Raw genomic sequence first — 27966 nt, 5'->3', positions numbered from 1 at the left:
AAATGTAAGATATTGAGGAAGCTTGACAGGTTAGGCGCTGATCATTAACATGTAACTTTTGACTGGGAATCAGATACTGAATGAGAGGGCAGTTTCAAAGTGGGGGTTTTTCATTTGAGGTAGAGATGAGAAGGAATTTCTATTCGAGAGCTGGTAGTGTTTGGATATCTTCCAAATAAAAAGCAGTGGCGGTTATGCAATGAACACTGAAGGGTGAGTTAGGTTTTTGATTGGCAAGATAGCTAAGGATTATGGAGGACAGGCAGGAATGTAGCGTTGAGGCCAGAAAATAAGCTATGATCTTAGTGAAGGCTGCAGCAGGGCTGATGGGTCTACTCTTACTTGTTACAATCTGAACCGAACAAATTTTTAATTCCCCTTAGGGAGGGAGGGAGGAAAGAGAAAGAATATGCCAGAGGATGGCTAATGTGGTTCCTTTTGAGGAATGGTGGGAGCAATGAACCAGCAAATTACAGATCAGTTAGTCTCATGTAGGTGGGGAAGCTATTGGAGAAAATTCTGAAGGAGAGAATTAATCTCCATTTGGAAAGGTAGGGTCAAATTAGGGTACCCTGCAGTGCCCAGTGGGCACTGTGGAAGTCAGTAGGGCTTTGCCAGAGGGAGGTCATTCCTAACAAATTTGACAGTATTTTTTGAAAAAGTGAACATCCTGGTGTCATCCAGATGAAGGAATTAGCACATGGTTATTTTTGGTGGCTGGGTCTGGATGCTCAGCTTGAAGACGTAGGATGGTATCAATCTTGTGCACTAATTAAAAAATGTCTCATTGGTACCCTTGAGAGCAGCCTAAAATGCCATAGCAACAATTGCATTTAGAATCTGCTGGTCCATTTGAGGGTTATATGTTCTTAATTATAATTAATGCACAAAGTGGTCTGATGTTATCATGAAATTTACTGCATCTGAACAAACCATTGAAAATGTTGACAAAATGTTTGCAAGATTTGGTAAACCAGAACAGGTTGTTAGCAATGGTTCACTGCTTACTTCACAAAAGTTGAGGATCATCTCAAAGCAAATGGTGTTCAGCATATAAAATCCACATCTTATCATCCATCAACCAATGGATTAGCCGAAAGGCTAGTAGGATCCTTCATACATTCTTTAATCGCTCCAAAGGAGCAAATTTGTTTTTGTGTCAAGTGATCAGTTTTTTGGCATTTTATAGGAATGCTACTCATGTGGCTACGCAAAGTTTACCTGCATTACTAGAAAGTTGAGAAATACATTTTATTTATTAGCGCCAGAAGCTTCAGACAATAGAGCATTTCAAGTTGCTGGACAAGAGGCAAAGGCAAAACAATACTCATTTCAATAAGGAGATAAGGTGTTACCATATAATAATGCCACAAATGAGAAATGGATAGCAGCCTCATAAATAGATCCAATTTCTTACACTGTTCAAACCAAACTTGTTTGATGAAAATATGCTGGTCAATTGTCGTCATCTCCAAACGATTTCTCAGAATGATCTCTAGAAGTGCCAATTTCTTTAATCCTTAACATTCTGAGCACTATTACAGAAGACTTAGTTGAATTGGAGTTGCCTAATGAACGTGTGTGTTAGCTACTATACTACGTGAGAATCCATTAAAGTTCCAAATCATTCTTCTAGGGTCAAGGGCAGCCAATAAATAAGAATAAATATTTCATAAATATAATTAAAATAGGTGTCTAATTTAAAATAAATATAGCATATTGTTTGAAGTCAGCCAGTCTAAAAAAGGATCAAAAGGGTTTATATTGAGCCCAATGCCAGTGCCATATCTTCAACTATTTGTTGGAGATTATCTCTCAAGAATAATGATTACTGCTGATCGCCCCCCATTTGGCAAGGCTTTTCAAATTAAAATATTTTCATTGTGCAATGTAAACAAATTTGTAAAAAAGGTAGTATTAAATTGACAAACTATACAACAATACATTTTAGTGATTTTAAAATCAGTTGGGGGACTAAACACCAATTATAAATTTTTACTAGTGCATCAAATTTCCTATTCTGCCTCTGAAGGGGCCTGCCCATCTTATCCTTGAACTATGATTTCACAAACTAATGCAAAGTAGAAAATACCTCAAAATGTACACTGTTCTAGTTTTAGATCCAGGGGTGAATCTTCCATAGTATAGCATGCAATATTTTCAACTCAGATTTGATCTTTGTATTTCTCCCCAGGATGTTCTTCCTGATTTGGTAAGAAACATGGAGCACTGCACTTCCTGGAATACGTCAATTTAGCGCTGGGGAGAATTAAGCCATGTGCCCCACTTCTTACAGCATTAGCTACCACATTCCAGCAAGTTTAAATGTCCCAAACACTTCGACAAGCAGGTGAGTGCACAGGATGGAGAAAAATTAACATGAGTTAGAAATAATTTTAATCCTCTAAATTTCCTGGGGTAACTATTCAGAACTGACTTTAAATTGGAGTTTTGGAATATTCCATATGCAGGTGGCATTTCTCTGGCGTTTTCCTGAATAGCTTGTAAAAACACAAACTTCATAAAATCCAAATTCATAAGAGATATTCTAATTTAAAACTTCTTCTGTTGCGTTGATTTCATTCACGACATCATTTCTTTCAGCTAATTTGCCTAAGAAAAACAAGACAGAGGTAATGGTAAATTGTGATTATTTATAGCTGGTCCATGATAGTAATGGCATTGCAGGGCCAATTTAGCAAATGATTCCTGCCTGATCCCCAACTTGCTTATATCATTGCCTCATTCTCATTAACTGTACAGGATAGAAAACACAGAATTATGAAAATGTCAATCATTGAACATAATTTACCTACTCGCTGGTGCATTTCAAGCAATAGTGACCAATCCAATATTACTCCCAGGTGCCCTTTCACCACACGTTTATTGCAATTTATCTGGTCCTATTCAAATCACAAGTCTTGCATTCTTTATATTACGCCCCCCCACCCCCACTAATCAAGAAAATATAGTGTGTTGTTCCCATTTTATAAGCATAAAATACATGCACAAGGCTCCAATACCCTGTGTGACGTGTGACATCTGTGCTCAAATATTGTTTGGGGCTCCGTTCAGGTGCCCAGGGCACATAAAGCTTTTATAATATGCAAATTCAGGGGCTTTTGGAAAATTGCACTCTCCAGGCATGTCGATGTCAGTTTCTTTGGGTATTTTGTAGCAAAATCCAACAATTCTTGCAAGGGAACACTGGATGTTCCCTTGAAGTTTTCATTTGACTTATTGCAAACTCCAAAAAGAACAAGATTGTATTTGCCCTGAAAGACAGCATCTCACCGTCCAGAGACCTCAGCAGAGCACAATCTGGTTGAATTCACTTCCCCAGCATGCCAGTGATAAACATGTGCCATGGTCCTGCTGCCTGTCTCATTAAGCACATACAGAGATCTTGATCACACTTGAGGTTTGAACACAATCCAATTCCTAGGCCATTACATCTCTCAATGTTAAAATTTCATTTCATTTGTTTCACCCTTTAGTCAATAACTCTGATACATGGTTATAACAGCAGACTGGAAATCCAACAATCACAAGGCTAGAACAGAAGTATTGAGATATGGAATTAAATCAAATCATTCCATGCTGGTGTAATTGGTCACCAAAAGTCTGTGACAAAACAATTAACTACAGTTCACAAATTTGTTGGTGAGTTTCAAACAGGGTGAACAGAGGACAAAGTCTCTCTTGCTAGAGAGGTAGTGCTCGATAGACTAACAGGACTGAAGGTAGACAAGTCCCCAGGACTGGATGGATTGCGTCCCAGGGTTCTGAAAGAAATGGCAGAGGTGATAGCAGATGCCTTAGTAATTATTTATCAGAATTTGTTGGACTCCGCAGAAGTGCCGGAAGATTGGAAAACGGCTAATGTTACGCTGCTGTTTAAAAAAAGGTAGCAGACAAAAGGCAGCGAACTATAGGTCAGTGAGTTTAACATCTGTAGTTGGAAAAATGCTAGAATCTGTCAAAGAAGAAATAGCGAGGCATCTAGAAAAGAATGATTCGATCGAGCAGATGCAGCACAGATTCGTTAAGGGGAAGTCGTGTTTGACAAATTTATTGGATTTCTACGAGGATGTGACTAGTGTGGTAGACAGAGGGGAACCGGTGGATGTGGTGTTTTTAGATTTTAAAAAAAGGCGTTTGATAAGGTGCCTCACAAAAGGTTGCTGCAGAAGGTTAGGGTACACAGTTGGGGGAAAAGGCGTTAGTGTAGATCGAGGATTGGCTGTCTAATAGGAAGCAGAGAGTTGGAATCAATGGGTGCTATTCTGGTTGGCAGTTTTATGACTAGTGGAGTGCCACAGGGATCAGTGCTGGGGCCTCAACTGTTTACCATTTACGTAGACGATCCAGAGGAGGGGGCTGAGTATAGGGTGACAAAATTTGCTGATGACACGAAGATGAGTGGAAAAGCAAATTGTGTGGAAGGTGTGGAAAGTCTGCAGAGAGATCTGGATAGGCTGAGCGAGCGGGCAGATGGAGTGTAATGTTAGCAAGTGCAAGGTTATCCACTTTGGTAGAATAGTAGGATGGATTATTATTTAAAAAGGCAAAAAGCTGCAGCATGCTACGGTGCAGAGGGACCTGGGGGTCCTTGTGCACGAATTGCAAAAACCCAGTCTGCAGGTGCAGCAGGTGATCAAGGCGGCGAATGGAATGTTGGCCTTTATAGCGAGGGGGATAGAAGATAAAAGCAGGGAGGTCTTGCTGCAACCGTACAGGGTACTGGTGAGCCGCAGCTGGAGTACTAAGTGCAGTTTTGGTCGCCACACTTGCGGAAGGATATATTGGCCTTGGTGGGAGTGCAGAGATGGCTCACTAGGCTGATACTGGAGATGAGGGGGCTAGCCTATGAAAAGAGACTGAATAGGCTGGGTTTGTACTCAGTTTAGAAGGCTGAGGGGGATCTTATAGAGACGTATAAGATAATGAAGGGGATGGATAGCGTATAGGTAGAGAGATTCTTCCCACTTAAAGGATAGCAGGACTAGAGGGCACAGCCTCAAGATAAGGGGGGCAGTTTAGATTGGAGTTGAGGAGGAACTGCTTCACTCAAAGGGTGGTGAATCTCGAATTCTCTGCTTGTTGAAGTGGCGGAGGCTACCTCGCTGAATATATTTAGGTCATGGGTAGATAGGGGAATTAAGGGTTATGGGGAGAAAGCAGGAAAGTGGAACTGATCCACTTCAGATCAGCCATGATCTTATTGAATGGCAGGGCAGGCTTGAAGGGCTAGATGGCCTACTCCTGCTCCTACTTATGTTCTTATGTACATCTCAATAAACTAAAACCATGTTCCTGGTCAGGAGTCTCTTTTGCCTGGAAGACATCCCAAGAATTCTCATACTACACCCCACAATTTCTTTTGTCTGAAATTAAAATGTTAAGAACTTCATTCCAGATATGTAGGCATAAGGTTCCTACTAGAAGACTTATTAAATCTGCTTTCATGCCTGTCTGAATATCCTCCTTACATTGTGTAGCTAATAGCCCAGAGTTAAATGTATCTTAAAACTAAACATTTAGAATTCTTCAGATTTTTTTTGGAAGATTAAGAAAATGTTAAGATTCAAAACCAGATTAGTGAAACGCCACTCACCTTTTAAAAAAAATAAAAAAAGCACGAGAACCACAATCGCTATAAACCCAAAAGATGTACCAAGACCTAAAGAAAAAACAGTTAAAGATATTCACATTAAAAAGTTATTCTGTGTCAGGATTAACTTATTTGTGCCTACTTGCACTTATTTGTTACCTTTCACATCCTCAGGCAACAGATACTTTGTAACCAATGAAGTACTTTTTGAAGTATTATCACATATTATACAGACACATGGCAGCCAAATGGCACAAAGAAAGGCTCTGTAAATAGCAAAGTTTAATTTTATTAGTATCACAAGTCAGCTTACATTAGCACTGCAATTAAGTTATTGTGAAAATCACCTACTTGCCACACTTTGCGCCTGTCCAGGTACACAGAATTTAGCAGCACATTTTTGGACCGTGGGATGAAACCCATGCAGACACAGGTAGAAAGTCCAAACTCCACACAATGACCCAAGCCAGGATCCAAATCTGTGTCCCTGGCACTGTGAGCTGTGCTAACCAGTATGCCACCATGCTGCCCCTCAATGAGATAAATGACTACATATTGTGGTTTGGTGATTGCAGTTGAGATTTAGTCAGGTACTGGAGAATTGCGTTGCCATTATTCAAATTGTACCACTGAATCTTTTATGCACAGTTGCAAGAATAGATGGAACCTCAGTTTAATATCTCATCCAAAATGCACTCCTGATAGTCCATCAACTGAGTATTGCACTGCAACATCAGCTTGGATCAGATCTTCAAACTGGCACTGGAACCCACAGCCTGATTCACAACTAATATTCTTGTCAGAATACTATTCGAACTGTTGTTGGCAGTTTATGACAAAGCAAAACTGTGCCTAATATAATACAAACTGGCATTAGACTTGTAGCCCAGCTCCAAAACTTCTCAGAATCCCTATAGTGCAGGAGGAGACCATTTGGCCCATCAAGCCTGCATTAACAACAATCCCATCCATGTCCTATCTTTGTATTTACCTTGCTAGTTCCCCTAACACTAGGATCAATTTAGCATGGCCAATGCACCTAACCAGCACATTTTTGGGCTGAGGGAGGTAACCATTCAGACATGGACAGAACATGTAAACTCCACACACAGAGTGGCCAGAGGGCAGAATTGAACCCAGATCCCTAGATCCAAGAGGCAATGCTTACCACTGTGCCACCCACAGTAGGTTTAATGCAGTAAAAAGAAGTATCAAGCCATTATACAAGCAGAGGTAATTTTTAACGTTAGAAGAATCAAGCATATGGCTGTATTATTACAATTTATGGCACTCGTTGCTGGAGACTGAGGCTGATACTGGATGTCATTAAAATCCCTCACTTTTAGATGCATGAATTCAGCTCCACACAAATCTCTTCCAACCTTTTTCATTTGTCATATATCTGCCCATTTCCTCCTCAAGTCTGTTACAATCCTTGTCACTGTTTAACTAACTACTTTTCCTATTTTCCCCAAGGCATTTAACAATTTTGTGCCTCCATTCCATTTCAGCTCTATTGTCCAAGTTGTCTCCTTAATCCCAACAAAATGCACCATCTCTTATTTATTCAAACTAAAATTCAATTATTATTCAGAAGGCCATTCTTGTACTGTGCTGCAATCTTCCTTAGTATTAACTATGTTCACCAATTTGGTGATTCTAGAATGTTAAAGAGCACTAAAACATAATGAGTAGCACTTTTCCCCAATCAGCTGAAGAAAGGTTTGATTGCTTACTCACAATTTGCAAGAGGAGAAGGAAGAGAAGGAGGGGGAAGAAGAAAGGAAGTGTGGAGTCTAGTTAAACTTAGACGATGGCAGGACATAGAAAGTAATAGAAGTATAGAAAACAGGCAAATTAGGCCATTCGGCCCTTCGAGCCTGCATCACCATTCAATATGATCAGGTTGATCATGCACTTTGTCTCCCACTCCTGCTTTCCCCCCGTACCTCGATTCCTTTAGCCGCAAGGGACACATCCAGCTCTCCTGAGTATATCTAAATGTCCCTAGCGTCTTTCTGGTAGAGGATTTCACAGGTTCACAACCGAGTGAAGTAGTTCCCTCTCATCTCAGTTGTGAATGGTTTGTCCTTATTCTTAAACCGTGACCCCCAGTTCTGGAGTTTCCCAACATCAGGGACATTCTTCCTGCATCTATCCTGTCCCATCAGGATTTTATATCTTTCTCCGAGATCCCTCTCATTCTTCCAAATTTCAGTGAGTACAAGCCCAGTCGATCCAGTCTCTTCCTACATTAGTCCAACCATTCCAGGCATCAGTCTGGTGAATCTTTGCTGGACTCCCTCAATAGCAAGAATGTCCTTCCTCAGACCAGGAGACCAAAACTGCACTCAGTACTCAAGGTGTGGCCTTACCAAGGTGCTGCATGACAGCATCAAGACATCCCTACTCCTATACTCAAATCCTTTTGCTACAAAGGCCAGCATGCCATTAGCTTTCCTCAGCACCTGCATGCCAACATTCAGTGACTGTTCCACCATGACACCTAGGTCATGTTGCACTTCCTCTTTTCTTAAGCTGCCACCATTCAGATAATAATTTTCCTTCTTGTTTTTGCCACCAAAATGGATAAGAACATAAGAACATAAGAAATAGGAGGAGTAGGCCATCTAGCCCTTAAAGCCTGCCCCGCCATTCAATAAGATCATGGCTGATCTGTCGTGGCTCAGTTCCACATTCCCGCCCTCTCCCCATAACCCTTAATCCCCTCTCTTATCAAAAACCCATCAACCCGCGTCTTAAAAATATTTAGCGAGGTAGCCTCCACCACTTCAACGGGCAGAGAATTCCAGAGATTCACCACCCTTTGAGTGAAGAAGTCCTTACTCAACTCCATTCTAAACCGCCCCCCTTTATCTTGAGGCTGTGCCCCCTAGTCCTACTGTCCTTTCTGAGCGGGAAGAGTCTCTCCACCTCTATCCCGTCCATCCCATTCATCATCTTATACGTCTCAATGAGATCTCCCCTCATTCTTCTAAACTCTAACAAGTACAAACCTAGTTTATTCAGCCTCTCCTCATAGCTCAACCCCCTCAACTCAGGCATCATCCTAGTAAACCTCCTCTGCACTCCCTCCAAGGCCAAAATATCCTTGCATAAGTACGGCATAACCTCACATTTATAACCTGAGCTCAGGTAGAAATTCACTGTTGTCCTGACAGGAAAAAAAAACAAGGATGATCAAAACCAAAACTGTTGGAAAGATTCAAGATATGTGCTAAAGTAAAATAAAATGGAAATTAATAATTTGAATAAATGGGGAGACAATATGTCACTAGACTAGTAATCCAGAGGCTTAGGCTAATGCCCTGGGGGACACTGGTTCAAATCCCACCATGGCATGAATAAATTCAATTGATCAATAAAACTTCGGAGCTAATCTCAGTCCCGTGAAACTACTGAATGTTGTAAAAACATCTTTTAGGGAAGAAAATCTGCCACCTACATGTGACTCCACACTGTTCTCTGAAACCAGCTACTCAGTTCAAGGCAATTAAGGATGGACAATAAATGCTGGCCTTACCAGCAACATTCAAAGAAAAGAAAATGCAACTCGGTGTGCAGACTTCCACAGCCAAATATCCAATCCATATTACTAGCAAATAAGACTCCACAACAGGCTGCACAATTCTAGGTCTTACGTTACAGCAACTTGCTTTTGTCTAGATATTGATGCGATTCCACATGTCCCTTTCTAATCCATTCAAAGCACATCTCATTTCTACCAACTGATGCATTCTTCAGTACTACATTTAATCTACCACCATTGTCTCCCTCCTTGTCCAAGGATCCTATTAGGGCTACTGTGGTCTAGTGGTTATAGCACTGGACTAACTTTCCAGCATTCTTCACTAGTACAAAACTCAAAATGTAGTTCTATAAATCTGGTCATTTGGGAGCTAATACTTGCAGGGGTCCTGGCAGACATATTTAAAATGTCAGTACGCACAGGGGAGGTGCCGGATGATTAGAGGGTGGTTCACGTTGTTCAAAAGGTTCCAAAAGAAATCCAGGAAATTATAGGCCAGTAAGTTTGATGTCGGTGGTAGGCAAGTTATTGGAAGGTGTGATAAGGGATAGGATCTACAAATATTTGGATAGATAGGGACTTAGTAGGGAGAGTCAACACGGCTTTGCACATGGTAGGTCATGTTTGACCAAGTAGAGTTTTTTTGAGGTTACCAGGAAATTGGATGATGGAAAGGCGGTGGATGTTGTCTACCTGGATTTTAGTAAGGCCTTTGATAAGGTCCCTCATGGGAGGTTAGTTAGGAAGGTTCAGTTGCTAGGTATACATGGGGAGGTAGTAAATTGGATTAGACACTGGCTCAAATGGAAGAAGCCAGACAGTCGTTGTGGAGGATTGCTTCCGAGTGGAGGCCTGTGACTAGTGGTATGCCGGAGGGATCGGTGTTGGGTCCATTGTTGTTTGTCATCTATATCAATGATCTGGATGATGTGGTAAACTGGATCAGCAAATTTGCTGATGATACAAAGACTGGATGTGTATTGGACAGTGAGGAAGGTTTTCAAAACTTGCAGAGGGATTTGGACCAATGGGAAAAATGGGCTGAAAAATGGCAAATGGAATTTAACTCAGACAAATGTGAGATATTGCAGTTTGGAAGGACAAACCAAAATAGAATGTACAGGGTAAATGGTAGGACTCTGAAGAGTGCAGTTGAACAGAGGGATCTGGGAATACAGGTACAGAATTCCCTAAAAGTGACGTCACAGGTGGATAGGGTCATAAAGAGTGCTTTTGGTACATTGGCCTTTATAAATCGGAGTAGAGTATAAAAGTTGGAGTGTTATGGTAAGGTTATATAAGGCATTGGTGAGGCCGAATTCAGAGTATTGTGTACAGTTTTGGTCACCTAGTTACAATCAGGATATAAATAAGGTTGAAAGAGTGCAGAGAAGGTTCACAAGGATGTTGCCGGGACTTGAGAAGATGAGTTACAGAGAGAGATTGAATAGGTTAGGACTTTACTCCCTGGAGCGTAGAAGAATGAGGGGAGATTTGATGGAAGTGTGTAAAATTTTGATGGGTATAGAGTGAATGCAAGCAGGCTTTTTCCACTGAGGCTAGGGGAGAAAAAAAAACCAGACGGCATGGGTTAAGGGTGAAGAGAGAAAAAAATTAAAAAGTGAATATTAGGGGGGCTTCTTCACACAGTGGTGGGAGTGTGGAATGAGCCGCCAGATAAGGTGGTAAATGTGGGGTCACTTAACATTTAAAAACTTGGACAGGTACATGGATGAGGGGGTGCAGAGAGATATGGTTCAAGTGCAGGTCAGTGGGACTAGGCTAAAAAAAATGGTTTGCACAGACAAGGGTCAAAAGGCCTGTTTCTGAGCTGTATGTTTTCTATGGTTTCTAATAGAAGCAAGATTACCAGGAAAGTCACTGGATTGCTATAAAGCTGGTTTACTTATATCCAAAGGAGTGAGCTATTGCATCTCCTCAGTCTGGTCTACATGTGACACCAGATATAGTGAATCTCATGTTCAGGTCAAGAACAGGTGGACAATAACTACTGCCTTACCAATGACAGCCATATTCCAAGAACAAAAAGTGCCCAAATCTGACACATCAGCTTTTACTATTCATTCTACTTCAATGTCAACCAATGTGATAATCTAGCAGCTGGCTAATGGAATCAGAGTAAGAAGTCTCAACACCAGGCTAAAGTCCAACAGATTTATTTGGTAGCAAACGTCACTAGCTTTTGGGACTTTGCCCCTTCGTCAGGTAAGTGGGGAGTTCTGATCACAAACAGGGCATATAGTAGGCACACACTCAGTTTACAGAATACTGATTAGAATGCGAGTCTTTACAGCTAATCAAGTCTTAAAAAGGTGCAGACAATGTGAGTGGAGATAGCATTAAGCACAAATTAGAGATGTGTATTGTCTCCAGACAGGACAGTTAGTGAGATTTTGCAAGCCCAGGCAAGTCATGGGGGTTACATTTAGTGTGACATGAACCCCAAGATCCCAGTTGAGACCATCCTCACGTGTGTGGAACTTGGCTATCAGTCTCTGCATAACAGATTCTGCTTTGTTGTGTGTCATGAAGGCCACCTTGGAGAACGTTTACCCGAAGATCAGAGGCTGAATGCCCGTGACTGCTGAAGCATTTGCCAACAGGAAGAGAAATCTTGCCCGGCGATTGTCGAGTGGTGTTCATTCATCCGTTGTTGTAGCATCTGCATGGTCTCCCCAGTGTACCATGCCTCAGGACATCCTTTCCTGCAGCATATCAGGTAGACAACGTTGGCTGAGTTGCAAGATTAAGTACCGTGACGCTACGGCAACGGATGAATGAACACCGCTCGACAAACAGGCAAGACTACTGACTTCCTGTTGGTGAACACTTCAGTCGTCACGGGCATTCAGCCTCTGATCTTTGGGTTAAATGCTCTCCAAGGCGGCCTTCACGACAAAGCAGAATCGCTGAGCAGAGACTGATAGCCAAGTTCTGCACACATGAGGACGGTCTCAACCGGGATCTTGGGTTCATGTCACACTATTTGTAACCCCCATGACTTGCTTGGGCTTGCAAAATCTCACTGTCCTGTCTGGAGACAATACACATCTCTTAACTTATGCTTAGTGCAATCTCCACTCACATTGTCTGCACACTTAAGGCTCAACTAGCTGTATAGACTTGCATTCTAATCAATATTCTGTAAACTGAGTGTGTGTGTTTTTATATGCCCCGTTTGTGATCAGAATTCCCCACTCACCTGACGAAGGGGGTAAAGCCCCAAAAGCTCGTGGTGTTTGCTACCAAATAAACCTGGTGTTGTGAAACTTCTTACTGCGTTTACCCGAGTCCAACGCTGGCATCTCCACATAACGGAATCAGAAACAGGGAGGTCCAAACACTTGAACTCGATAAATTTGCACGTGTTTCAAAATGACGCCAATCACGCCCATGAGAAACCAAAACACAAACCCATTAGCACATTTTAAACAGGGTTGATCATGAAGGAGCCTTGGGAACCTGGCAGCTGCTCCAACAATACTGACATCAAACTGCCTCACACTGATGCAGATATGGCACATTGACAGTAATAACATTTATAAACACTAAAATTTGTGAGATTTACCTATGTGTGCAGGCTTCTCTTTTGCCCTTGGCTTTTGTAGTTCTGCATAGAAAGAGTAGTAAAATGTATGATTAATCATGAATGGAAATCACAGTATGGAAGTGTAAAGGAATTCAGTTGTCTGCTGAGAAATAACTGCAAAGAGCTTACCTGGAGTAACAGTTGTCTGCTTTGGAATGGGGGTGTTTCCCTCTGCTTTATCTGATAGAAAAGGAAAATGTAATATTGAAGCTGAACAACACCTTTAATCAAGAAATTTGAAGAGGGTAACAGTACTTTTTGTTTTACTCAATACCTTGATTCTCTTCGAAATTGTCTTAATTTAAAAGCCCTTCCTCTTTTCTAAGAATCTACTTAGAAGGAAGAGAACACAAAAGGAGCTATCATACATGCTTTTCAAATATTAGCTTTGCTCCAATGGTAACTTATTTCCGTGTCAAAAGGCTGGTGTTTCAAACCTGACCTCAAACTTCAGCACATAATCTAGGCTTGGTTTTCTGTGCAGCAGAGTGCTGTAATGTTAGGCAATTGCAGTCTGGTACGAAATTAAATCTTGTTCCTTTTCAAGGTGGAGACCCCTTGGCTCTATTGAGAAAAAAAGTATGGGCATTCTCCCAGTGACAAAGCAATTATATCTCGGTTAACACCTCTCAGATTGGCTGGCTGGATATCAAATTACTGCTTTGGAACCTGCGTCCTCAAATCGATGTCATATTTGCCACAAAGTACATTTCTAAAAACATTGGAACAAGCAAAAAACGTGAAGTATACTAATACAACTGCAAGTTTTCCACCTCAAACTACTTTTGATGTGAAGTGAAGTCACTGTTGATCTGTGTATGTGCAAGAAAATACAAGTGGTCTGATTAGTAAATTTGCAGATGATACAAAAATTGGAGGAGCAACAGATAGTGAGGAGGATGGTCAGAGGATATAGCAGGAAATAAAATTGGCTGGAAACCTGGGCTGAAACTTGGAATATGGAATTTAACCCAGACAAAATGAGGTGATGTGATTTGGAAGGTCTACTGCAGAAATATACAATAAATGGTAAAGCTCTTAAATATTAACATACATTATCAAATGCCTTGATTGAGCCTGCCTCCATCACACCTCCAGGCAGTGCTTTCTCAGACTCGAATCACTTGAGAAAATGCTTCTTTTGAATCACATTTGCTTATTTTGCAAACCACTTTAAGTCAATTCCCATTCATTCTTGATACTTTTATAAGCAAGAACACTTTCTCCCTATCTATTCTGTCCTGTCTCCTCAGGATTTTGAGCATTTCTATTAAATCTCCTCTTAGCCTTCTTGTCTCCAAAAGGAAGAGTTCCAACCTCTCCAATCTATCCTCATAACTGAAGTTTCTCATTGCAGGAACCATTCTTGTAAACCTCTTCTGCACTCTCTCCAATGCAATCACATTCTTTTAGTGTAGCGTCCAAAACTATACACAATATTCTAGCTGAGGTCTAACTAGTGTCTTGTACAAGTTCAGCATAACCTAATTGCACTTGTACTCTATGCCCCTATTAATAAAGCCTAGAATACAATATGCTTTATTAACTGTTCTCTCCATCTGTGCTGCCACCTTCAATAATAGAATCCCCGTAGTACAAGAGACCATTTGGCCCGTCAAATCTGCACCAACAAAAATCCCACCCAAGCTCTATCCCCGTAACGCCATTTATTTACTCTGCTAACCCCCAGCACTAAATGGCAATTTAGCACAGCCAACTAACCTAACCTGCACATCTTTGGAGCGTGGGAGAAAACCAGAGCACCCAAAAAGAAACTCATGCCAACACGGGGAGAACATGTAAACACTACACAGACAGTGACTCAAGTTCAGAATTGAACCCAGATTCCTGGCTTTGTGAGGTAGTGCTAACCACTGTGCTACTGTTCTACCTACACACCCAGTTTCCTCTGCTTCTGCACCCCTTTTAGAAAATTATTCATTTTATATTTTCTCTTCATGTTCTTTTTATCAAAATGCTTTACCTCACACTTTAGCACATTGAACTTCATCCACTACTTATCTGCCCACTTCAGCAACTTGTCTAGGTCCTTTTGAAGTTCTACCCTATCCTCTTCACAGTTTACAATATTTCCAAGTTGTGTCATTGGCAAACTTTGAAATTGTTCCCTGCACACCAAGGTTCAGATTATTAAATATACATCAGGTAAAGCAAGGGTCCCAATATTTACCCCTGGGGAACAGTAATACAAACTTTCCTCCAGCCCAAAATAGATCCATTAGCCATTACTCTCTGCTTTGCAGTATTAAGCCAATTTTGTATCCACATTGATATTATCCCTTTCATTCCAAGAGCTGTAACGTCTCAAGTTTGTGTGGCACTGTAATGACTGTCCAAAAGTCCATATACACCACGTTAATAGGATGTGCTTCAACTTTTGTTACCTCCTCAAAAAGCTCCAGCAAGTTAGTTATATATGATCCTCTTTAGGAATCTACATTAGCTCTTCCTAATTAACCCAGTTTTCAATGTGACTACTAATTCTATCCCAAATAATTGTTTCTAGAAGCACACCCGCTGCTGATGCTAATCTGACTGGACTGTAATTACTGGGGCTATCTTTACAACCTTCGTTGAACAAGGGCATAACATCTGCAATTCAAGTCCTCTGGCACTCACTATTTTACGTTCTTATAGAAAACTTGAGGATTTCCTTTTACGTTGGCTGCCAGTCTTTTCCCATAATCCCTCTTAATTTGTGTGCTAAATGTAGGGCAGCACAGTGCAGCGGTTAGCACTGCTGCCTCGCAGCACCATGGACCCAGGTTCGATTCCCATGCTCCTAGTGTCTGTATGGGTTTCCTCCGAATGCTCTGGTTTCCTCAGTCTGAAGGACATGCTAGTTAGGTGCATTGACCATTCTAAATTCTCCTTCAGGGGTACCCGATCAGGCGTGACTAGGGGATTTTCACAGTAACTACATTGCCCACTTTTGATACTTGTAAATCAACTTCAATCATTCAAAAATGACCCTCTGCATCAACTACAAATGTAGAGTTTTAGTAGGAGGGAGGGATGCTTTGCTTGTGGTGGACTGCACACACACCCACTATTACAAACACAGCCTGTTTATCTGAAAATGGCTGAGAAGAACAGTTTAGAGGCCAAGTTTCACTTCTGGGGCCACCAGCTAACAGCCTCCATCAGAGTCCCTGCACAGCACCGCCACTGACAGTCAAGGCCAGGACACTGCCCACTTGAGTTTCCAAGTCTTTCCATATCAGCTCGTACATAAGGCCTACTTAATGTATCTGTGCCTTATTCACCAGAGAAACCACCTTCACCACTTTCCTGACAGTAAGGCATTAATAGAATGAGAGAGAATTACAATCTTTTCCTGACAGGGAATTGCAAAGGATTTTAATCCATCAATGTCCAAGTGATCAGTGACAAGTTCAGATCCTGCAGCTTAATAGACACTTCCCAAACACCAGTCAGAACGTATTTATTTTACTGCATGCGCTGTGTTGGGTTTATCTGAAGGGGAAAATAGACCGGATAAAAAGGTCAGAGAACCCTGGTAAATGACTTGCAACAAGAGGACCATGTACCAATGATGTAGAACAGAGTACTGGTGTCTTCAGGCAGCATTTCAGACGTTTGCATATAATCTCTGGCATTTTATAGAAGTTTGCTAAAAACATTTATGGAGGTCAAGATTCACCAAAGGCAAATCAGAACAATGAGAATGAGAATACCATTACAGCTTGAAAGAGCAAACACCAGCCTGTCAAAGGAGAGATTCACTTCAAAATCACTCAATTGATTAACCACCCTGATTCACCAAACACAGCATCTCAATTACAACAGCTGTTCTCTCATGATTCCTCTGCTACTTGCTTTGCACCAACTGTGATTATACAAGTACAATTAACATAAATATATATTATTTTCTTTCCTTAAGGGGACAGTTTAAAATTTCATTTTTATTATGTCAGCAGCCAGTGTGTTTGGAAAACATTTAGCTCCAAGGCTTGAAAGCAAGTTACTCATTGTAGTTAGAAATTTGTTATGAGCAGATGGGCTTTTGCTTATACCAAAAGATGCTTTTGAAGGCTGATTGACATGGTCATGGATTCAATTCCAGCCTCGGGGTCACTATCTGTGTGAAGTTTGCACGTTCTCCCCATGTTTGCATGGGTTTCCTCTGGGTGCTCCAGTTTCCTCCCACAGTCCAAAGATGCACAGGTTAGGTTGATTTGCTGTGATAAACTGCCTCTTAGGGTTAGGAGGGACTTGTAGAGTACGTATGTGGGGTCACAGGGACAGTGCCGGGGTAAAATTGTTGTCAGTGCAGGCTTGATGGGACAAATGGCCTCCTTCGGCACTAAGGATTCTATAAATGTAAAGAACTAGGTCTGTGTGGAGAGAAAAGAGCTTTTGGGTTTTGGGGTTGTTGCTCTGAAGTCAAAAGCACATGCAGGCTGTTCCTGAAAGCATCTCTCCACATCAACTCTGAAAGCTTCAAGACTGTTAATTTATAGCAAGTATATGTTATGTAGCTAACTGTATTCTAAGAAGAATGCTGTTTATTTGGAACAGAAACAAAAACAGTCAAAACTAAAAAGTAGTTTCCTTTCAATTTTAAATATTGTTCAACTGTTAGTGAAACTGTCTCATTGGTCAGTTATATTTCAACTATTATTGACGATAAAAGATCCCTAATTTATCAGTGGAATCATTCCATGAAGTATCCTTTCCATTTATACCAAAATGGAAAATTGTTGGGGTCTAGTGTGACATTACCTTGTTTTTGGTCCCGCATGCTGTAAACAAAAACCTTTCAAGACAAAAGGCCAAATAAAAAAACAAAATATTGCAGATGCTGGAAACCTAATCAAAAACTCAGCAATTCTGACAATCATAGAATCTTAGTGCCAAAAGGAGGCCATTCTGACCATCGAGTCTACAGTGACCACAATCCCACACAGGCCCAATCCCCATAACCAAACATTTAACCTAGCAAGTCCCCCGACACTAAAAAGCAAATTTAACACGTTCAATTCACCTAACCTGCACATCTTTGGACTGTGGGAGGAAACCAGAGCACCCAGAGGAAACCCATGCAGACACAGGGAGAATGCCTGCGTGGAGTTTGCAGTGACCCAAGCCAGGAATCAAACCTAGGGTCCTGGTACTGTGAAGCAGCAATGCTAACCACTGTTTCACCCTGCAACATCTGAAAAAAGTCAGAGACTCAAATGTCAACTCATTTTTTTCTCCACAGATGCTGCTGGACCAGACTATTTCTGCCAAATTAATTTTATTTGCTTTACGTATTGCACGCACCTACCTTTACTATTCCTTCCTGGTACAGAGCCACTGGACCTTCTAATGAAAGTAATAGGCCCTTGCAGTAGAATTGTACAGAGGTGAGACATTGGAGAGTATTCAGTTAACAGTGTATTGGCCAGAACAGGTTAACAGTTGTAGTCTCCACAGAGTATTTTAGCACAACAACAGGGCCTTAGCTGAACTACCTTAGAAGTGTCTCTCGTTTCTCTAGTACTCACTCACTAGCTCCCACCAGATGCCTCTGTATGATTGTATTTAACGTTCTGTTCAACAGAATCATCACAGGACTATCTGAAGCAATAGGATGGCCTTCGTGTCCTTATCCATATGGTTTTCTTGTCTTTGCAGTGCCAGATTGAGGAGCACACACACAACACTTGATGATCAGGCAAACACTATCTGGGACATTCTGCAGCACAAGAGCAGTTGAGGCAATGCAAGTGCCTCTAAACATACTTATGGTTGTCCTAGTGTTGGCATGGCTGGCGGTAAATTATATCTAACAACCTCTTATCTGTCCTTCCTCACCGGAGGGGCTTCTACCTGAGTGTTGCTGCAGAGTCCCAAAATAGTTCAAGCCCCTCAAATAACTCCTTTAATTGCTCGGCATCAAAATCAAGACGCTGCACCTCATCACAAACCCTCCCTGCTGACTGAGCTATAAACTTCTACTCCTCAATATTCCTCTTTACATCCTGCCCCACGGCACCAAAGCATCCGCTGCGATTCCAGTCGATTGTTCAACTGCTGATATATAAGGGCTGCATAAATCTGGGGCATTGGGCTTATAACTATTTAAATAGGACAATAATTAGAACTGACTGATACTCGGACCTACTCATCATCTGTAATGTCAGATTTTTGGGGTTGGACAGACGGGACTTATCCCTTTTCTCTTAGTGTTCTCCACTTTTTGGCCCACATCCAACCCTTGTGGTTTGTTGTTTTCTGGTCCCCTAGGCCTCATTTTTATTCCTGTAGTTTATTCTTGTGCGGGGTGGTGAATGGGGGTACCCTCGTGAGGCAGAAGGGATAAGAAAAGGAAAACTGGGTGATGATCTGCTTCTGCTGTATTTTAAGTGATTGTTGAGATGGTGTTTGTCGAGGGGTGGATGTCAAAGTGCTGTACGCGCGTGTTGAAGGGTTTTTTTTTGGAGGGGGCATTTCCTTGCTGGGGAGGTTTGAGTCAGACTCCGGTTTTTATGGTGAGGTTGGGGGGGTGCGGGGAGTTGGTGGTGACTGGATCTGGCAGTGGGGGAACAAATCTTGGGGATTTCCTGATAGAGATGTTGGTGGGTGGGTTGAAGAGCCGTGTTTTATGTTGTGGGTCGGCAGGACAGCGTGGTGTGGATTTGGGTAGTATGCATTGGATTGCTGTGGGGCCACTAGTTGGCAGAGCAAGTTGGTGCAGGGGCATCCTCATTTATCCAGGTGGTTTATGGGTTTAGCATGAAGCCAGGCCTTTTGTTGGCAGTACAAAAATTTAATGTCTGAAGTAGGCTTACATTAACAATATAATGAAGTTACTATGGAAGGGTACACCGAGGGAGAATTTAGTATGGCCAATTCACCGAACCAGCACATCTTTGGAGTGTGGGAGGACACAGGGAGAACGTGCAGACTCTGCACAGGCAGAGATCCAAGCCGGGAGTCTGTAATGTCAGGCTTGGACATGATGAAAAGTGGAACCCAATGTCAGCACACCTGACTGACCTCTTGATCAGGAGGGACTGCTATCTGCCTCCTGATTGCCATTCTAAATGAGGGCAGCATCAATAGTATTCAGCAGCCACTTCCTGTAATACAGTTCAGCTTCCCTTTGAGGAGGGACAGGCTGCTTTAAGAACAGAAGGCTGAGAGAGTTGTCACCAGCTTGCTCCCTTGCAGAACAGGAGTGTGGGAGACTGCTTGGCCTTCCAATACTGTCAGTCAATGAGACGACAGCACCAAACGTGTACAGACCTTCAGCAAAATCAACATGGGCAGGGAGTGAATCACAGTTCCTGAGCCCAAAAAAACAAGACAAATCCCAGTCTGCATTATGACACCAGGACATTCTAAAGAGCCTTAAAGTCTAACTTTTAATAATGCAATCAAATGGCACTTGCTCAATGACTCTCAATTTGGGTTCTGCCAGCGTCACTCAGTTCCTGAGCATGGTTTAAACACGGACAAAAGAGCCAAATTCCAGAGGTGAGTTGAGAGTGGCTGCCCTTGACATCATTTGATTAGCCCAAGCAAAACTGGAGTCAACAGGAATCAGGGAAAAATTCACTATTAGTTGGAATCATATCACACCAGAAATATTTGCAGTGATAAAATGAAGTCAGATTCAGAAGCTACCTAAAGATGGGGTAAGCTTAGTTTTAGGATACAAACTTCACAATATCCTTTGTACGCTCATGCTGACAGCAATCATTTGCGTGAACTTCAAAGGCACATGCATTAAGCTCTGGTCAAGTTACAGCGTTTTTGGACAGCACTTAAATGGCCCTTTCTTCACCACATCAAAGAACACTCAAAAGGAATGCTGATCAGACAAGATGAAATAACCAAGATAAACTATTGGGCCAGAACTTTGAGTGGCCACAGTTGGACAGACCCAAGGACTGAGGAGGGCGGGAACAAGTGCAGTGCAGCAGGGTCCCAAGGCCGTCAATTTAGGGCAACAGAATCTGAGGAACAGAAATCAGCCTCCCTTTCCATACAGCGCTACCTGCCATGCAGCACAGCTTTAAAAGGTCCCAGCCACTTTGAAAAGACAGAAGACAAGTGTCTAATGTTGGTGGGTAGGATTGGGGGTGGAAGGGGTAAGAGGTTTGGACAATGGCCAAGAGCATTTGCTAGTACAGTTAGCCAGTTTGAATTCAAACTTCTACCCACCTCCACCCCCTGCCCCTCCCCACCCATTTGCTGTAGCCAATATTTTGTTATTTACTATTTCAAAGCCAGTAATGTAAATCCAAACCAATACTTGCCTCTAATGCAAAAAGTGAGCTCTTCCACCTAAAATTAATAAGTAGAACATGAACATTAGTAAAGCAATTATTGAATGTTGAAATTAAAACTAAATACCATCTAATGATTCCACTCCCCCTTAACCTTACCTTCTTATCTTTTGTGCATCTGCATGTATATTTTACCAATGCATGTTGTATTGTAGTGCAATTAAGCCATATAGTCGGAGGTTGTAGAGTTATACAGGGTTCAATGCAACTTGGTGTTTTTCCTTTTTCCAAAATAGCAATCAGTTTGTTCTGTGAAAAAAAAGTATGTTTCATTTCCTTAAAAGACCTCCCAGTTAGAAATTACTTCTGGCAAATAGTATTCAAGTTTACTGTGAAATTAGAAATTCTGGGCATATTAAAAAACAAAAAGTAAATGTTGGACACAACTCTAACACATCAACCAAACACTCTGAACAATGCAAACTATGTAGAGAGACAGAGGTTGAGTGCCAAGGTGGGGAGAAGAATTGAAGGACAGGGATCTGAGGTACTGCCTTTAAAATTTCAAATCAGAGTCAATGACAAACCCAGAGGAAATTTCACCTCAAAGCACATCCTTGCTTTCCATTAGGCATGAAACCCTAAAGCAAGATTGAGCAACTTACATCCACACTCCATTCTTCTTCTTCTTTCTGCCATCCAACCTGACATCCAGGAAAAACGCTGTCAGTCTTAATGCTACATTCACTTCCAAGATAGATGATTGGACAAGTTTGCTCTTGAGACATTGCAACTGTAAAGTGAAAGTACTCTGTAAAAACTTCAATTAGCATACAGATTTGATGCAGAGTCTGAGTTAACTGCGCTGCAACACAGTATCATTTTTGACCTATGTACAGGCTCAATACAGATAAGATATATGCACACTAGTTATTTACCATGCTAGCATTGTTGTATTTTAAACACGTATGCTTGCATAAATAATCAATGTGACTCATTGCTTCTGTTAGCTCCAGTGGGCGAAACGACCACTACGGACTCAGGGTGAAGTTCAATAACGGCACAGCTTTATTTTCTTTATGTCGACGGAGAAGCAGAGTCAGGACGTACAATCGAACTGTCCAGAAAGTGTTCTAAAGACTCCCCCAACAACAAGCTATAGTTATACCTGAACTTCGCGTTTCAAATGCTAATCCTTTATTTACAATATTTGACTTCAGCCATCCTGTTGTTTCAATGTTTTTGAGTGTTGGAGCAATTGTTTTAAGTGTGTTAATCGTTTTTGTCTGGTTGGTTATCAATGGTCTAGAATCTCTGGGGTTTGAACCATAGGTGTGTTATTGATCTTGAGGGGCCAGGGACGCTTCCTTAACTGTGTTAATTTTAGATGTCTCCATGGGTTGTTTGACTGATTTAGAAGTGCTGATTTTGATGGGGTGGGGATGTGTTCTTTAATTTAGTTCCTGTAGGTGCCATCCTGTCCAATTTCCCTTATGTGCTAGCCCTCATTTGCATTCTAAAAGCACGCTCTTGCCTACTGATCAGTGTCTGTTACTTTGTGATTTTAGCGAAAGGGTCTGAGGAAAGATTTAGTTTGCTGCCATTTTGTGTGCCCATTTCATAAAATTTGTTGTCTGATAACACTTTAGACAATGAAACTGCTAGCATTAATACCGTTGTGTGATTGCATTCCATTAAATAGGAAACTTTGACCTCGAATGAGTCATTTGGACAGAAAATGCTGGGTAATTGCTCACAACAGAAACAGGCAGGCATATGATAATAAGCAAAAAGGAGGAAATCACACAACACATTTGTTGACTACAAAAGGATACTAGAGCATCTCTGGTATTCATTCAGCGTTGCCAAGAATCTGCAGCAGGGTGGATAGTTTATATTTGAAGTGACCATCTAATTTAAAAATAAATTCCCCAGGACAGAGAAACCTGTCGAGGTGAGTATCCCAGTCACTTGCACATGACCTCATTATTCCAATGAAATTTTAAGCACTCTTGATTCAGGAAAACAGGCCACTGTCAGGGGCTTACCAATCCCATTGTGAATTGGCTAATGTGACAGCAGACAAAAAGTTGAGAAGCTTTGTATCTTACAGCTTTAAAATGTGTGAGAAACAGAGAAGAGTTGTGTGCAGGTGAGTCTTGTGGAAGTGTATGTCACAAGAGAAGGCCATTTAAAAAAAAGGAATCCTTTGTTTTACTGGTAAAGGCAGAGTACAAAAACCAAGGAAACTTTTGCAAAACCTTTTCAAAAGGATGGCTAGGGCCTAGCTGCAGTACCATGTTCAGATCTGGGCACCACACCTTTAGGCTTTAAGCAGGTGCAGAGGAGATTTACTAGAATGGTACCAGGGATGTGGAAATTCAGCTCTGTAGACTGAAGAAGCTGGGGCTCTCCTCAGAGCACAGAAGAGCAGACGACTTGACGGAAGTGCTCAAAATAATATTTTATGATAAATAAAGAGAAACCGTTTCTGATTGTGAAAGGGTCGGTGCCCACAAGGAAGGTTCAAGGGGATTGACAAAGAACCAGTGACAGGAGGAAACTTTTTTGGGATTTTAAAAGCACAGACAATAATGCGAGATGTAGCATACTTTGTGAAAAAGTGGTAGACTTTGATTCAATAGTAAATTTCTAAAAAGAATTCAGTTAGATAGTCAGATGGGAGGAATAAATCAGGTCTGAGTAAAGGAGAATGGGATTAACTAGACAGCTGTACCATGGAATCACCACAGATGATTGACAAGGGCAATATTCATCCTAAATAAAATGCTCATTCAGAAAAGTTACAATCTATGCTTTGATCACAAGACATAGATAAGGACACCATTGATTTGATTATCACTTGTGTTGGTATGCTGCACACTATGCAGAGTATACCATTCATTGACTACACAGAAGGAAAGGAGAAAAAAGGTGCAGAATGTCGTGTTACAGTCATAGTTAGGGTGTAGAGAAAGATCAACTTAACACAAGGGAGGTCCATTCAAAAGTCTGACGGCAGCAGGAAAGAAGCCGTTGAGTTGGTTATGCAACCTCAGACTTCTGTACCTTTTTCCCGATGGAAGGTGGTAGAAGAGAGAATGCCTGGGGTGCGTACGGTCCTTGAAAATACTTGCTGCTTTTCTGAGGCAGTAGGAAGTGTAGACAGAGTCAATGAACGGGAGGCTGGTTTGCTTGATAGACTGGACTTCTTTCATAACACTGCAGTTGAACATTACACAGCACACCAAAATGTATGGTAAACAAATGTAGACACTCACATGCTACAGGGTTTTATTTCCCAGAGTAGACTTCACCAGCGAAGTCAACATTTATTGCCCATCCTCAGTAGCCTAAAACACTAAACTGCCCAATATCATTGACTCTTAGCTTGTGGCCAACAACATTGCCGTGGGCCTGGAGAAGTTAGTTAAAACCCAGGCAGGAGAGGGATGGAAGATCCCTTTCCCTAAAGGACATTAGTGAACCAGAGGGACTTTTGATTTTACAAATATCTGGTAGTTTCAGGTCACCATGACAGATATTTTTTAATTCCAGATTTGTTTAACTGAATTTAAATTCTCCAGCTGCTGCGATGGGATTTGAACCCAATCTCTGGGTCATTAGTCCAAACCTCTGGATAGAACTGTAAAATTTGGATAGGACTGTAATATTAGGATTATGTTACTATGCCCAGAATTGAAAGGATAGAGGAATCTGAATTTTCAAGAGCTGACATCTCCCCCATTTAAAAGATTTTTGTCAGTTTGCGAGTCCACTGTACTGCTTAAGCAACAACTCCTGCAGAATACAAATCATTTCATTACATTATTTCACCTACCTTTTATCAAAACAGTGAAGGGAATGAAGAGCACCATCCAAGTCCAAAACATAGTGCTGGATTAAAGAGTCACAGAGAAAGTTATGATGAATCTGGGGAAAGCATGGATTCTGAAAACATGAAGGAAAAATAGTTATGGGATGATACATTTTATAGAAAAAAAAACTGATATTAGCTGTGAGACAGCCACCTCCATGCCAGAGGATCCGGATTCAAGATCAACTCCAGAGACCTGAGCGCAAAGTCTCAGACGGTTAATACTCTAGGAGGCAGTGTCTTTGAGATCATACATCCTATCTATCCTCTTACCTAGATCTTTTTTAAACCCATGATACATAAAGACAAGCAGAGCTTTCTCAGTGTCTGCACCAATATTTACCTCCCAAAAATCATTCTCTGGTTATTAATGTTAGGCATGATGTGGAGATGCCAACGTTGGACTGGGGTAAACACAGTAAGAAGTCTGACAACACCAGGTTTAAGACCAACTGATTTATTTGATAGTAAACTCACAAGCTTGAGGTTCCCCTCTGTCAGGTGAATGAAGAGTTATGGCCTCAGACAGAGCATATAAAGCACAGACAGTTTACAGATTACTGATTAGAATGCAAATCTTTACACCTAACCTGCTGTTCAAGTCTTAAAGTGGCTAACAATGTGAGTGGAAGGGCACTTCCACTCTCATTGTTAGCCACTTTAAGACTCGCATTCTAATCAGTAATCTGTAAACTGTCTATGCTGTTATATGCTCTGTCTGAGGCCAGAACTCTTCATTCACCTGACAGAGGGGAACCTCGAAAACTTGTGAGTTTACTATCAAATAAAAATCGGTTGGACTTAAACCTGGTGTTGTCAGACTTCTTACTGTATTAATGTTAGGGCCATTGCAGGACTTTGCTGTGCACAAATTGGCTGCCGTGTTTTTAATATTCCAAAAGTACCTTATTGGCTGGAATATACATTGGGAATGTTCTGAGGATGTGCAAGGAGCTATATTAATGCAAAGTGCTTTATATCTTCCACCATGCAACACATAGTGGATGCTTGGAGGTACTGCATGCATGTACAATCACGAACAACATGTCCTGGTCCCTTCATGCTGACGCTATAGTTAAGAGAGCCCATCAACACTTCTACTTTCTCAGCAGGCAAAGGAAATTTGACATGTCTGCTATGACTCAATTTTTTTTTAAAACAGATGCACCATAGAAAGCATCCTTTCCAGATGTATCACAGCTTGGTATGGCTCCTGCTCTGGCCAACACCACAAGAAAAAATTCTCTTCCCTTCAAGGCAGGATTTCCCATCGACTCCAACCCATGCCACTGGGAAACCTGTGGCAGGACACACCATTAGCTGTGTGGTCAAATGGACAAGGCCTGAGAAATTAGGCCCAACATAAAACTAGACATTTTAAATTAGTGCAGCTAAAAACTTCACAAGGTTACCACAGGTCAAAAGCCACCTAGGACATACCAGAACTGCCTCACATATTGAACAGGGGTGCTTCACCTTAGCAATAGGGAAGGCATCATGACCTGAAACCAGAACCCAGAGCTTTTACATATTGAATAGAGAGGCTCAAACTTTAAAATGCAAGAGTCGTTATGGGCCGAAACCCATCAGACATGGATTCTGTATTCCCTAGTTTCAGCCAAACTCCTGGCTATTAAAGAGATATTTACAATTAGGATGATCTGGCCTAACCTCATTGGGTGTTGTGACCCCTCCCACACTCATCACCCCATTGGCCGAAAACAGCAAACATTCGAAGGAGGAAGGAGAAGGATAAAAACAGCTATTTTTCAAGACAAGCTCCAGCGAAGACGCCACTAAACCTACTGTGACCAGGACAGCAGGCGAGAACCACCTTCATGCTAAGGAAGTGAAGTGAATTGAATCCAATCCAACAGCCCAATTGATTTTACCAGACTGGCTAGTATCTATTTCTCAGGCAATTAGCCTAGTTGGGGAAAGTTAACTTCATTTACGGTGCAAGAATTGTTTCTTTAACCTGACTGTTTTTAATAAAAAAACGTTTGAACCACACAGTCGAGATAAACACAAAATGCTGTGCATCTTAGAAACTCAAACACCCAGACTCAAAGCGCTGGCTCTACTCCCTCCATAAATGCTGCCAGACCTGAGATTTTCCAGCACTTTTCTGTTTGAACCACAGTCCTTTGTCTGTCTCACAAAGTAAAGGCACTTGAGATCAACATAATAAACTGGTCAAGAGTTTGTATGAAATATTTCACAGGCAAGAGCACAACAATATAATCCCGCCAGAGTGAACAGCCAGCAAGTTCCGGCCTTCAAGAGGAACCAGAAACTACTGAACGTGAAGAAGAATCAGCAAAAAAATTCAAGTCCTAAAGATAGTAAAACACCAAGATGATATCACCTGACCGTAACAAAAATGTGTTGCCAAAATTTACAAAATGAAGTTGACGATGAGGAGAAATGAATGAAGTAATGTAGAATAAGCTGAACTCCATGAAAAAGCAACTTGAAAAAGAAGAACAAGTGCAAGGAAGAATTGAATCAGGAGGATAAGGGCTTGACAACTCAAGAAATTAACTGAGGAGCTAAAAGCATCAAAATTAAGTGGAATCAACAATTCAGATAGACAGGAAGAAACTGGGATTATGTGCCAGAACAAGACTGCTGGAATGGTCCCATGAATAGAAAAGCACACAAACCAATACGATAAAAAGATCGATGAAAAAGATGCTGGAAAAAGAACATTATCTCACAGCCTTAGTACCAGAAACGGAGTACCACAACTATTCCTTCACACGTAACAGACCAAGACTGTCAACACACAAGATGGTACTCACCAGAGCAAAGGTTAACATGCAAATTGACACTACTGAATGCAGTCACATGGTCAGGGAACAGTCAAGAACTGAACTGCATGGAACAGCTCCATGCAAGACCATATAGAACATAGAAAAACTACAGCACAAACAGACACTTCGGCCCACAAGTTGCACCATCATATCTGTACCGACTAGGCTTACCTATAACCCTCAACCCTATTAAGTCCCATGTATTCATCCAGAAGTCTCTTAAAAGACCCTATTG

General features: G+C 41.4%; 2 long non-coding RNA genes across 2 annotated transcripts; both read right to left on the bottom strand.

Moving 5' to 3' along the window:
- Positions 1–5628: 5628 nt before the first annotated feature.
- LOC145360549 (uncharacterized) lies at positions 5629–12956 on the bottom strand. Its single transcript, XR_013889739.1, has 3 exons — positions 12904–12956; positions 12754–12795; positions 5629–5683 (listed from the first exon to the last, which is right to left on the bottom strand). It is a non-coding gene; the product is annotated as an uncharacterized LOC145360549 (long non-coding RNA).
- Positions 12957–21201: 8245 nt separating this feature from the next.
- On the bottom strand, positions 21202–24975 carry LOC145360543 (uncharacterized). The gene is made up of 3 exons (XR_013889736.1): positions 24880–24975; positions 21704–21831; positions 21202–21347 (listed from the first exon to the last, which is right to left on the bottom strand). It is a non-coding gene; the product is annotated as an uncharacterized LOC145360543 (long non-coding RNA).
- Between the last annotated feature and the right edge of the window lie 2991 nt (positions 24976–27966).

This window comes from Carcharhinus amblyrhynchos, chromosome 2 (genome assembly GCF_965287045.1).
Source record: "Carcharhinus amblyrhynchos chromosome 2, sCarAmb.v2.hapA, whole genome shotgun sequence".
Taxonomy (NCBI): Eukaryota; Metazoa; Chordata; class Chondrichthyes; order Carcharhiniformes; family Carcharhinidae; genus Carcharhinus; species Carcharhinus amblyrhynchos.
The sequence above is the reverse complement of the archived record's forward strand: the minus strand, read 5'-3'. Positions and strand labels throughout refer to the sequence as shown.